Source organism: Cricetulus griseus, chromosome 2, assembly GCF_003668045.3.
Source record: "Cricetulus griseus strain 17A/GY chromosome 2, alternate assembly CriGri-PICRH-1.0, whole genome shotgun sequence".
Lineage (NCBI taxonomy): Eukaryota > Metazoa > Chordata > Mammalia > Rodentia > Cricetidae > Cricetulus > Cricetulus griseus.
In genome coordinates, this window is record NC_048595.1 from 432226251 (window position 1) to 432240328 (window position 14078).

Genomic DNA, 14078 nt, shown 5'->3' on the forward strand with positions numbered 1-14078 from the left:
AGCTGCCAACAGGTCTTCAGTTACAAAGTGGAGGCTTCTGAGTCCCCTCCCCACTCCATGCTAGAATGTTGATTGGCATGCCCTTAGGCAGGTCTTGTGCAGGCAACCACAGCAGCTGTGAATTCATAAACACAAAGGCCTTTTCACATTCAAAAGACACCATTTCATCCATCTTCCCCAAGGCCTGGCCCTTACAATCTTCTTGCCCCATCTTCTGCACTGTTGAATTTTGAATTTCCACTGTAGAAAGGAGCTTCCATGATGAGGACTGTGCTGGATAGTTTTATGTCACCTTGACACAAGCTAAAACTATCTGAGAGAAGGTAACCTCAGTTAAAATGCCCCCTAAGATTGGGTATTACGATAAATCTTTCCGCCAAAGTCGCCCGAGTTCTGCCCGCCGCGTGGATGAACAAAATAATACACAGACTTATATTAGGTACAAATGCTGCTTGGCCAATGACTAGGATTCTCATCTGTTATCTCAGCCTTAATTATCATAAATCTATATATTTTATAAGACTTATCTTATTGGACACCTTCCATTGGTGTCCCTCCTGCTGGTGGATCACATTGTGCCACTGGAGGAAGAGCAGAGGGGAAAAAGACACTTCCTGTTTCTCCTTGCTTAAATATGAGTCTCCTTGCTATGTCACTTCCTGCCAGGATCACCACTTCTCTACCATATTTCCCAGAATCCTCTTTGACTCCTAGACCTGCCTAACTTGCTGCCTCATTGGCCAAACAGTACTTTATTCAATAACATACACAGTATGTTATTGAACATACTGTGAACATACACAGTACAATCCTCATCAATTGGGTTATAAGCAGACCTGTAAGGCATTTTCTTAATTAGTGATTGGTGGGGGAGGGCCCAGCCCATTGTGAGTGGTGCTACCCCTGGGCATGTGGTCCTGTGTTCTACGAGAAAGCAGGCTGAGCAAGCCATGGAGAGCAAGACAGTAAGCAGCACCACTCTATGCTCTCTGCATCCAATCCTGCCTCTTGATTCCTGTTCTGTTTGAGTTCCTGCCCTGACTTCCTTTGATGATAAACAGTGTTATGGAAGTGTAAGCCAAATAAGCCCTTTACTCCCTAACTTGCTTTTTCTTTATGGCATTTCATTGCATCAGTAGAAACCCTAAGTCAAGGGCTGAGAGACACACTAATTCCTGGGTACAGACTTATGTGCCAACTACCTACACTTTGTAAAACAAAAAGAATGAAGCATTTCTCAAACTTGAGCTTGTGGCATACAACTGAGACCCAGCCAAACAGACACTCTCTCACCAAACTCTACATCTTGCAGAGGGTTTGAATATAACACAAACAGGCAGAGCCTGTCAAAAGAGTGAAGAATGCAGTGGTGTAGTGACAAGTGTCTGAAAAAATGCTGATATTTACAATCCACGTCAGCTAGATGGCTTGGTGACCCTCCAAGCTCTCCTACTTCTGCATATTTTGAAACCCATCTCTCTAGTCCTCCATGGTCTGATGGCCGCTCCCACTGACTACTGCTTACTTATCAGGGTTTTCTTTTCTGTTTGAACTCAAGCATAATACTGGAATTGTATGGCTTGTTCATTTGGATCTTGTGGTCCCCTAATACTAAGTGACCCTGAATTCTATCTGCACCTCAAAGGGAAAGGGCCCTCTGCTCTGCTTCCAGATCCCTGCAATGCCTCTACTGCACCTCTATGTAAAGAACTTTTTTTTTGGCCTTTGTTTCAGACCCAACTTCAGTACCACATCTGTCCATAACATTTTTTTAAAATCTTCACAAGTTTTGAGAAAAAGAACCAGTGCTCAAAGAAAGCCAGAGAGGAACACAGTCAATACTTGCCAGATACTCAGAGGCCACATGCTCAAAAAGGCCTGGGACTCCTTGGTGAGCCTTACTGATTCTAGGTGACTTTTTTCTTTTTTCTTTTTTCTACTGTGATTACTTATGTGTTAGTACTGACCCTTTCTTTCTTCAAGAAAAGTATTAAAAGATGAATGTTATCACATCCACCTATTTTTTTTTTTTTGTATTCTTCTCTCATACATTACATCCTGACTGCACTTTCTCCTCCCTCCACTCCTCCTAGGGCATCCCCCCATTTGTCTTTTTTTTTCCTTCAAAACATTTATTTTCTCGACTTTTCTCAGACATCTGAGAATCGCTGCTTAATGACTTCTCAGGGGATTTAATGACATCTGTGTACATAAAGGATTCGCTCAAACACAGACTTTTGTTTCATTGTATTTTCCTGTCACTCCTGGACTCCATTTCTCCAATTCCTCTTTGGTTCCCAGAAACTCTATCTCCAGTGGGCAATATTGCTTAATTAGGGGTGTTTGTCTACAAGCTTTAAGTGAGCTTTTCTAATTGCAACGGCTTCCCATCACTTTTGCTCACACTGATGTTATTTAAATACCATGAATAATTCAAACTCTGGCTTTGAATTGTTAGTCAGAAGAATCATGGCAGTTGAAGCCCTCTTTGGCCACTCTATTTGATTTGCAGTGAGTTTGGGGAAAAAAATGAGGAAAGAAAAGCACCTGAAAGTTGAGAGGAGTCCCTTTCATAACTTCAGTCTCTGCTCTCTAAAGGAAACCAGCAACTTCCAGAAGCTCTGCTGCTCCTCCAGGAGCCTCTCCCCCTTTCCTTTTCCTGTTAGTGACTTTGGGTTCAGGGACATAGTAGGGACTGGCGTGTTGCACATATGTTTGCATGTTAGAATCTCAACTTTATATTCTCTTTCTTTGTGACATGCTGTTGGGAGACAATGAAAATATTCCTTTCTGCGTAAGGATTGTATCCCAGTTTGGGAACAGTTCAAGTTTGCTCTTTACAAAAATACCCCTGGCTTCCTCTGTGCTTCTCAGCGTATCACTCCCTTCTAGATCCGTACCTCCAGACACAGTTCTCCAAACCCGCTCCAGGGTTTGTTTACTTGGCCGCTGTGATGTGCCATGCACACCAGCTGACTCCCTGTAGCTCTTGTCCTTTTCCAATGTCTTGCCTTACATGATGCTAAGGGCAGCAGCCTCGAAAGGGGTTGAAAGCACTTTGCTTTCTTACAGAGGTATCAACCCAGGGTAAATTGTGGCTCCAAACCTCCTGACTCTTTGGCATCTCAACAGGCTGCTCAGCCTTCTACGTGTTCCTGTAGAAATGAAGGTAATGATGCTAGTATCAACTTCATGGCATTGTTATAAAGTATTAAAAGAGTTGCGTTTCTAAAGCTCTCAGAACTTCTCCCAGCGTGTTACTAGCATTCTAGAAACATTTGTTAACTACATGCAACTCTACCACTGATGACAGCTAGTAACTTCCCTCTTTCCCTCTCACCTTGCCTGGCTCATGACCTATCTTCAGCACACAATGGTCCTCCTCATTCTAATGTATAACTAACACATTCCCTTGATTGAGTTCTTTAGCAGGTATATACCTCTGTATTTGGTCCTCTACTTTTTCAAGGGCTTTTAATTTTTCATAAACTTGAGGCATACAAAAAGATTTTCAATATATATGGGCATGTTTAAAGGCCTACTACTGATGATTTAACGTACCTATCATCATTCATATTTGTGGTGTGTGTTTGTGTGTGTGTGTGTGTGTGTGTGTGTGTGTGTGCGCGCGCGCGCACGCGGGGGCTTGTGTTTAATCTTTCTGTCATCTTCTAGAACAGACTCTCAATAAAGTATGGGTTATGCAGATGGGAAACTACTTTAAGGAGCATATATCTACTGCTCCTGTTGGGCTTAGCTGATGTATACATGGTTCTCACCCATACTTCCAACCATGAACATCCGAGATGCTGCAGTTATATACAAACTTGCAGTTATATAGGATGAGTGAGTTCAGAGATCTATACTGTACAATGGGGAAACTCTATAGCCAATGTGGAATCTGCTAGAAGCAAGGGGATGGCTTATCCTTCACCACCAAAAATCAATACAGGAAGATCTGTGCAAACAAAAGACGATTGTTTACGAAGGGTTAATAAATTGCCCTCTGTCAATAGTTCTGCTCCAGAGGCTTTTAGTGACCCTGACCTAAAACTCAGCACTCGGGAATTAGGATGTTTCAGTTTAAATTGGTGAATTTGTTTCTTTTTTTAACCTTAGGAGAAATGGGTAAGTCAGTCCAGTGTTGAGATAAAAATGAGAACAAAATCACTAAAACCGTCATAATAGCAACCAAGCTATTAGCCTCTGAAATTTATCCTGACTTTCACCTATAGCTGGGTTAGGTTGTGATGAATATTTTAAGGATAACTGACATCTGATTTGTTTCCATTAATTTGTGGGACTGGAGCAATCAGAAATGTCACAGCTACAAATTACTCTGGTAACATTTTATCTGTTTTTCAACATTTGGGTAGATTGCAGCGAAGAGCACATCCCATTTCGGTACTCACAACTTCATCAGCTCACTCTGGGGTTGAAGGAAATGTGACTTTACAAAAGTCAAGAACCAAGTGATCCATATCATTGCCTACTGAGAAATACGCCTCAATCAGCCAGATTTGCATGTGATACTACTCAGAAGAAAAAAATACATCCAGAGTGATTAGACATGTCAGTGACAACAAGGGCACAACCTGAAAGGGGGAGACTAATTAGGAGGGGACAAGTGACCAGGAACTTCTGCGCAATTCTTCTGTCTCCATCTCGAATCTTGAAAATTAAAAATGCCCTCTTAACACTAGACAACCTCACTGATCCCACACTGCACACAGGGACTTCTTGTTCTCCAGACATTGCTTGGTACTACTGTTAAAATAGGACTTCCAAAAAGTTTAAAGCACAATTCTCAGATAAATGCAAAGTGAACATGTGGAAATAGTCAAATTCTCTCCTTAGTCAATGTGGGAACCAGTAAAATATTATTACTGGTTCAAAGAATAATTGACATAGACAAGCAATAGGAGGTTGAACTAAGTTTAGTAATAGCTACAGTATTGGTGACTGTCTGTCCTACTAGGCAGTGATTGTGACTTTGGGGATGATCTGTCCAAAATGACAAGTGTAACACACATTGCTAGCAGCTTTCTTTTTAAATTGTGTTATGTCATCATTATCACCATCATCACCGTCATCATCATCTCTGTGTGTGTGTGTGTGTGTGTAGGTAGAGCACATGCCACTATGTGTATCTGGAAGTTAGGACAGCTTTCAGGAACTCTTTTAGACATCACAGAGGTGAGATGTCTCTCTTGTTTCTCCTGAGCTGCGCTGCATGGTGCAGGATAACTTGCCCAGGAACTTTTAGGCCATTCGTGAATCTCTACCTCCCATCTTGACATTGGAGTGCTGCTGTTCCAGACAATGTCACCAGAGCAGTTTCTTTGTCACATGAGTTGCTGGGTGTGCAACTCAGGTCATTAGGCTTGTGTGGCTTTTAGCCACTGAGCCATCCCGCCATCTCTCTGGCCCACTGTCAGCTTTCTCAAACTCTGACTCCTCCCTTTTCAGAGTCGTGAAACTCTTAAATCATTTGTTAGTAGGGAGAGAATTTAACCCTCAAAAAGATAGGATATGCTCAGGAGGGCGTGACCTCTGGAAGCATATAACACTGCATCTGCATGGGATGACACCTGGACTGTGTCCTCGTTCATGTGGACTGCCACATACAAAGAATGGGTGGCTCCATTTTAAAAATGCATTATTCATAATTCTGGGTGGTGGTAAGTCCGAGGTCTAGGGGACAGGAAGGTCTGTATCACCCTGAGTTCTCTTCTCTTAGTCTCTAGGCAGCAGCCATCTCTCTGTGTGCTAGACAACCTTCGTGGGGTCTCTCCCTCTAAGTCACAAAGGCCATCAAGAGGAATCTATGTCCTCATCTAGCCCAGATTACTTCCCAAAGGCCCCATCTGCAAATACCACCATATTGAGGCTTACAGATTTAACAGAAAGATTTGAGGGAGATAAAAAAAACAGTCTCAGTATTTTCTTTTGTCTATTTTCAGGTTTGGGATCCTTTTTTGTTTTCTGCTAACTCTCCAAATATTTAAGCCTTGTAAATTAAAAATATTATCTGCTTCTCTCTGAAAGTGAGTAAATCAAGACACTGGAAGTAATTCTGGAGACACAGGAAGAGGGATGGTATGAGCACACAGGGGAATTAAGGGCCGTGTGAGCCAGTCATATTAGAGATGATGAGTTTCTGAAGAAGAAAACACAGGAGAGTTCTTACTTCCCGCTCCCTGGCCCATCCTGCAGTTGTCTGGCTTTTCAATCTAAGTAACTCTAACATCAACATAGTTCCAACAAATGAGAAAGTGCCATCTGTGTGCCTACTGTGTGCTGACCCCTTCCTGAATACTACTATGAGTGTACAGTCCTCCTGTAGTATTCGCATCAAACAGGGAAGTGACATGGCCGTGAAAATCACTTCCAGAAAATGGCAGTGCCCCCCCCAAGTCTGTATCTGATGCTGCATTTGTGGTAAGGTACCACATACCAACTATTACCTTTCACAGCCCTGTCGTCCAGAGAGAAAGCCATATGCCATATGCATCTGATACTGCTAAGACCAGAAGAACAGGACCTCAGGGAAGAGATTAGGAATTCTGCTTTGGAGGTGTACGCCAGTCAGAAATGCAAGTGGAGATGTTCAGAAAGCCGTAGAGCAGAAGGGGCCTGCAGATATAGATTTGTATCGTCAGCATAAAGAAGTTATTTAATGTGATAAGCAAATTCTTGCCTCCAGAAGAATGCTTGTCTGCCAGAATAATCATCAGAGTAGCAGCCAGGCCCAGGACTCAGGGGTATGGTCACGTGGGCTCCTCATATATTGAAATGCTTCCATACTGCTTGGTTGTGAATGGCTGGTTCAAGTGTCACAAAGTTGTCTGCCTCCCTATCCCAGCCCCTCCCCCACAAAAACTATGGGCCTGATTGTGGAAATCATTTTATAATAGGTATATATGCAAAGTAGCATGCCATACTCCTTAAATAGATACAATATTTATTTGCCAAGTGTACTCCACCAAAGAGATGTTTTAAAAGGTAATTTTTGTTTTAATTTAGTTATTAAATGGGCTGCACTGATTCAAAGAAAGACAGAGACAGAGGACAGAGTCCATCACACAAGGATGAAGCAAATTGCTGTTGAATAAAGTCACTCTAGTCCCTAAGAGGCAAATGGAAAACTTCACAGTGAAGGGAGATGGGCTTAGTGAGACATTATGAAGACTACTGCAAAATGGTCCCCTTCTGAAAGCAGATCTTGCTACTCAGCCCTCACCAATGGTTGAGACAAAGCATCAGATTCCTTCTCGTTGCCTGCAATACCCCTACCCATCTCCCCACTTCCTCCCTACAGTTTTCCTGTTTCACACTGCTTCTGTTATCCTGCTTTCCTCTTTGGTTACATTGTCAAGAGTCTTTGTACCCACTTTGAAGGATGCTACTCCTGATCTTTGATATCCATGTAGTTCATACTGTTACTTTTTTCATAGTTCTCCAAATGAGGCTTCCCTTAACATAGAACGGCTCACTCTCACCTAGAAACATGCTGGTAGATGTTTAAGTATTGGCTTTCTTGGATGAAATATATTCCATTTGTTCATTTTTGCACTACAAAGGTCTTCACTATGGCCAGTCTCAAGCTGCTTTGTGACCAATGTGGCATCATTTGTGCAGACAGAAAGAGAGGCACACATTTGTCTCCAAAGGACAGTGAAAGGCCTCAGCTTACCAGACACCTAGCACTTCTTTTTGTCCTGTAGCATTTTATGTGTGGCACTTGCCTGATGCCACACCCTACTTGTTTATTCAACTGTCATCTATTCTCAATGGACTAGTGTGCAAACTCTAAGTCCTGAATTAGCTTTGTCACTTTTAGTCCTGAAACCTTCAACTGTTGTTATCAATATTTATTTATTAAATGATAAATATGTGAAATAGTATGTATGTAGTACCTAACTGGGAACATTCAAAGTGATTCAAAGTTGTAAATTATGATGTACAGGGTCAATTGACAGGCCATCAAAGTCTTCCTTTAAGACATGGGTTTCTAAAAATAGAGGATAATAAAGGTATGCATGAGATGATTTTAAGTTTAAAAACTCAAAACCTCCATTTATATTAAGAGATAAGACATACACCCAAGCTTGTTGGTACAGGCCTTATAATACTAATTACTCAGGAGTCTGAAGTAGGAATATCACAAGCCTACATCATAACGTGAGTTCAAAGCCTTAACAGCTTAGTTGGACCCTGCCTTGGAAAAAAGTAGAAAGAAGAGCTATGCTCAATGGTAGAGTACTTGCTTAGTATCCATAAGACAGTATATTTAATTATCAGTATGGCAAAAACAAACAAATAATAAATAAATAACAAGCAAGAAATATATGAGAATTGGATATGCATTTTACTTTTATTATCCCACATATTTTTCTTTTCTTTTGTTTACCCCACATATCAAATATAAATTTTAGTTAGTAAATATAAATGTCAAAATTGTTAGACATGAGACATACTATTCTTTAACTATGCTTCAAACTAAAGGTGAGATTTTTTTTAAATACTATGAAATGATTTCTTGAAAACTATGACAACAAACTTGCATCAAGGAGTCTAAGGAGACAGCATTTTGAAACAAATACTAGAAAATGTTATAATTTTTTTTAAAAATCCTTGCCAGGCATGGTAGTGCACACCTTTGATCCCAGCACATAGGGAGGCAGAGACATGTGGATTTCTGTGAGTTCAAGTCCAGCCTGGTCTACAAAGTAAGTTCCAAGATAACCAGGGATGTTACACAGAGGAACTCTGTCTCAAAAAAAAATTCTTGACCTCCAGCAAAGGCCCCAGCCATATGCTATTTCTCAACTGCAGATCTCAGTGTGGAGGATGCTTGTTAGTGTCTTGTTCTATACCCACTCTGGCCAGCAGATTGGTGATCATATGGAGCCAATTAATTACTTGGAAACTTGGATATGTGTTAAGCTCTGTATAAACCATCTGCATCAGAATCTCCTGAGGGTTCTTGTCATCACCTATTTTTATTCGCAGTCAGTTTCGGTATTCACTCCCCATGTCCTGCCATGAGTGTAAAAGATTTATGAAGCCAAAGGATGTTATCTTTCACCACTTCATTACTAACTTTTGAATAATACCAATAATGTATAAAGCACTGAGGAAATTTGTGCAAAGTGAGTAAAATAACAAGTTAAAGGCCTGGGTCTTATCAGTCCAAACAGGCAGATTGGAGGGTACAGCCAATGAACTCCATAAACAACACCTTATTACATCCTTCACTGCTTTTAAATAGCAGAGTAAGTCCCATCCATGTTAGATCATGGAGTTGGAGTAGTGACTGAAGGACAGAGAACCCAATTGTACTTGTGTTGAGCATATGATTTATTATTTGCCAGTGAAAAGGACATTTCTTGGGTAGAAGGGAAGACTGAATGTTCACAAAATCGATTTAAGATTTGGAGGAGCTTTCCTCCATTGCAAAGCCAACACAGAGTTGAGCAGTTAATGCAGCCATCATCACTATGGTCACTTTGAAAACCACTTCAAACCACAAAGCCAATATGGTCACAATGTGGTCACTTTGGTCACTATGACTAGACTGGCATATGAAATCTAGTCAAGGTTGAAAATACATTTCTATTGGGATCTAACTATCCATCTGCACTCTGATGAGAGATGAAACCAATGTCCTATTATCTTTCAGATACCATGAAAGTTCATCAGTTGACTAATCTAATCCACATTGCTTTAGCTGCAAGGAAGTCAGCATGTCTCACTTTTTGTCTTCTATACATAGTAGAATGGCAAAATGAAAGTTGAGAGAGCCAATTCAATCAACCAATGGAAGCTAAAACTAGATGTATGTGGAGGCCAGAGGACAATACTACATGGGTTTCAGGATGTAAAACACATACCTCCCCCCCCCCCGACCCCAACCCCGACTCCGAGTAATAACAGATAAGAAAAAAGTTGCATTTGGGAATGAATACCGTCCATAAGGACAAATCATGAGTCTTGGAGAAATACTTTACACAGGGTGAAGAAAATGTTTCTAAACAACTTTAAAAAGTTGTCAAATATGCTTTCAGTACTGAATCTGTTAATATCTCTGAGCCAAATGAAGCCCCAGTAAACCAGGCCAGTGAAAAGAGTGTTAGACTCAATTGAGATATTCCTCTGTCTTTGTTTACTAATGAATAGCTTTGAAAAAGAAATCCCAGACTCCATAAATAAGAGGATGTGAGTTAATAGAGACTCTTAATACTTCTTAACCAAAAGAAAGAAAAATACCACAACAACAAAATAGCAGGAACCAGTAACTTTCAACATGGGCCATCTCAATTACAACCAATAAAAAGACACAGACTAACATATTAGATTAATGTCATCAGAGAGGCTTCCTCTGGCAGTTGATGGGAGCAGATGCAGAGACCCACAGCCAAACATTAGGTGGAGTGAGAGCCCAAATTGAAGATCTCCACTGGGTCCCTCCCATTGGAGCTCCAAGAACCTTGTGAAAATAGGGAGGAAGAATTGTAGGACCTAGCCCTACAGAATCAACAAAGCAGGGCTCAAAGGGCTCGCAGAGACTGAAGAACCAATCATGGAACCTGCATAGATCTGCACTAGGTTTTCTGCATCTGTGTTATGATTGTTATTTGTTGTTTTGTGGGACTATTAACAGTGAGAGTGGGGATGTCTCTGACTCTTTCGCCTAGTCTTGGAATCCTTTTTGTCCTACTAGGTTGCTTTGCCCAGCCCTGATATGAGTGTTTGTGACTAGTCTTATTGTATCTTTGTAATACCATGTTTAGTTCATAGCCCTGGGAGGCCTGCTCTTTTTGGAAAGGATATGGAGGAGGAGTAGATTGGGACAGAGGGGAGGGAAGAAGGGAACTGGGGGAGTAAACGAAGGGGAAACTGGTTGGGATGAGAGAAGAATAAATTTAAAATTTTTTAAATGCCAAAAAAATAAATAAATAATTTTAATATAAAACATGTTGAATTAAAAAATAGGATCCATTTTTCTGCTGAATCCAATAACTACAACTCACAATCAAGGACAGACATCATGTTAGGGTACTGAAATCAAGCAAATGGAACCAAGAAGAAAGCAGGCTTATCTATTTTACTATCAGACGAAATAGATTTAAAGCAATTGGTCAGAAGAGATATGAAAGAGTACAGCATAGCCATTAAAGGAAAAATCCAAGAGGATATTACAACTCTAATCATTTGTGCACTGAACACAGGAGCAACCAATTTCATAAAAGAAATACTACTACAACTAAAATCACATATTGATCCTAACATAGTGATATTGGGAGACTTCTATACACTATTCTCACCAAAAGACATTATACAGACAAAAGCTATACAGAGAAATGCTGAAGTTAAATAACATCATAAATCAAATGGACCTAACAGACATCAAAGAACATTACACCCCAAAACTAAAGAATATACTTTTTCTCAGCATTCAATGGAATTTTCTAAAAAAATTGAGTGTGTTAGAACACAAAGAAGTAGAACACAAAAAAGATATAGGAGAATGGAAACAATACTCTGCATTCTATTTGACCATCATGGATTAAAGCTAGATATCAGCATCAATAGTAATGACAAGTATACAAACTCATGAAAGCTGAGCCACTCACTACTTACATGAAAACTGGATCAAAATAGAAATCAAAATTGAAATTTAAAACTTTTTAGAACTGAACGAAATGAAAGCATAATATACCCAAAACTGAGGGGCACAATGAAGACAGTTCTAAAACGAAGCTTCTGAGAGAAAGTGCCTATGTAAAAGAACTGAAGAGATGTCATACTAAGAACTTAACAATACACTTGAATACTCTAGGAAAGCAAGAAGAAATCATAAGCAAGAAGAGTAGACAGGAAGAAGTGATCAAACATAGTGCTGAAATCAATGACATAGAAACAGCATCAACAATGAGAAGAGTTAATTCTTTAAGAAGAGCCAAGATTGACAAACATTTAGCCTAAATACAGAAGCAAAAGATGCAAATTAAGAAAATTAGAGATGAAAACAGACATTAAAACAGACTGAGAAAAAATGGAGACTATAAGACATAACTTTAAAAATATGCATTCTGCCAAACTGGAACATGTGAGAGAATCCCTTGATATATACAACCTACCAGAGTTAAATCAAGAGAAAATAAAAAGGAAATCAGGGCTATAACTCCTAGTGAAATGGAAGCAGTAATTAAGAATCCCCCAACAGCCGGGCAGTGGTGGCGCACGTCTTTAATCCCAGCACTCGGGAGGCAGAGGCAGGCGGATCTCTGTGAGTTTGAGAACTAGTTCCAGGACAGCCTCCAAAGCCACAGAGAAACCCTGTCTCAAAAAAAAAAAAAAAAAAAAAACAAAAAAAAAAGAATCCACCAACTAACATAGCACAGCACAGAATTCTACCAGACTTCCAAAGAAGAACCAATGCCAATATTCCTGAAATTATTCTACTAAATAGAAACTAAGGAAACAATTCTTAATTCTTTCTCACAAAGTCACTATTATCCTATTACCAAAACCACATAAAGACCCAATAAAAAAGAAAATTATAGAACTGTATCTCTTATGACTATATATGTAAAAATTCTCAGTAAAATGCTGGTAAACAAAACCTAAGAACTATGATCTAGTTGGATTCCTCCTAGAAATGCAACATATATAAATCAATAAAAATGATCTGTCAAATAAAACATATTAAAGGACAAAACCACATGATCATCTCATTTTATGCAGAAAAGGCCTTTCACAAAATCCAACATCCCTTCATGATAAAAGTCCTTGAGATACCAGAGACACAAGGCAAAACTAAATCCCAGCACTGAGAAGAGGAAGTGGACACAAAGTCTAACCCCTAACCAAAAAGCCATTTGCAAATAATACCTGGTAGGAAAGAGAAAATCAGTTTTCTCCAATGGAGTGTCACTAGGTGGATCCCAACCACACTCCAAGATAGTCCCCATGATCCAGGCCAACACAAAATGGATTCCATGTTTTGTTTTGTGTACTTTTTGTTTTAATATTTTTGTCTTATTTGTTTTGAGCTTTGTTTCTGGGTTTTGATGTATATTTTTAGAGAAAAGGTTATAAATCTGGGTGGGAAGAGAGTTTGAAAGGATTTTGGAGGAGTTAGGGGAAGGGAAAGAATATGATCAAGATACAGTATATATAAAAAATTATTTTAAAAAGTGTGCAAGTTAGCAATGTCTACATTCTGGCCACTTTCCTCATATGAAAGATTGAGCTACCATTGACTAAATTCAGGAAATCAGCCAAAGTTGGTTACAAAGATATCAGTGTCAGGCCAACAGAGACTTCCCAAGAAAGAACATGTTCACTTATCTGATGGAACATTCCAGAAGATCCAAGAAGAGCTTGATGCACATATAAAATTAGGTCATGTCCCCAGAATTAGTAGTTTTATGAAGTCAATATGTAAACTGAGTTATCTAATGCTATCTTTAAAACATCGGTTTCAAGTGTCTTGTGAGCAAAGCAAACAATATTTCATTATAAAAACAAACACATCTCCAAATTCTGTTGATTTCTTTACAATAGTGTTTATCAACAGTATTTGTAAAGAAATGACATTAGATAGGAAGAGAGATGCTTTCATTCCTCATGTTAAATGCTGGTCCTTGCCCTAAGCTCCATATAACATGGGCAGGTTCTGTTTCTAGCACTGTATAGCTTCAAAGGCGTAGCTTTAAATAGAGAGGATCTCACTTCTGGAATGGGTAGAATAATAAAACAGGCATAAAGATAATATGTGACATGACCCCACTGGCATTTTTCTTTTCCCATATGATGTCCAGGAAAATAAATTTGCCTTTTATGGAAAAGGCTATAGATGAAGCATGACCCTATTTGAGTCATCCAGTGTGGAAGCAGGAATGTAGTGGGAAGAGTCCTGAGGGACAGCCATGGGCCCATTTCCCATCTGAAGCTTCTTTCCTCTTTATCCTCTGAGACAGACTGTGCAATCTTGAGCGCATCAGTGCTCTTGGGCCTGTTTGCGCTAACGTACAGCGAGAGTGTGAAAACTACATGTCTCAGATGTA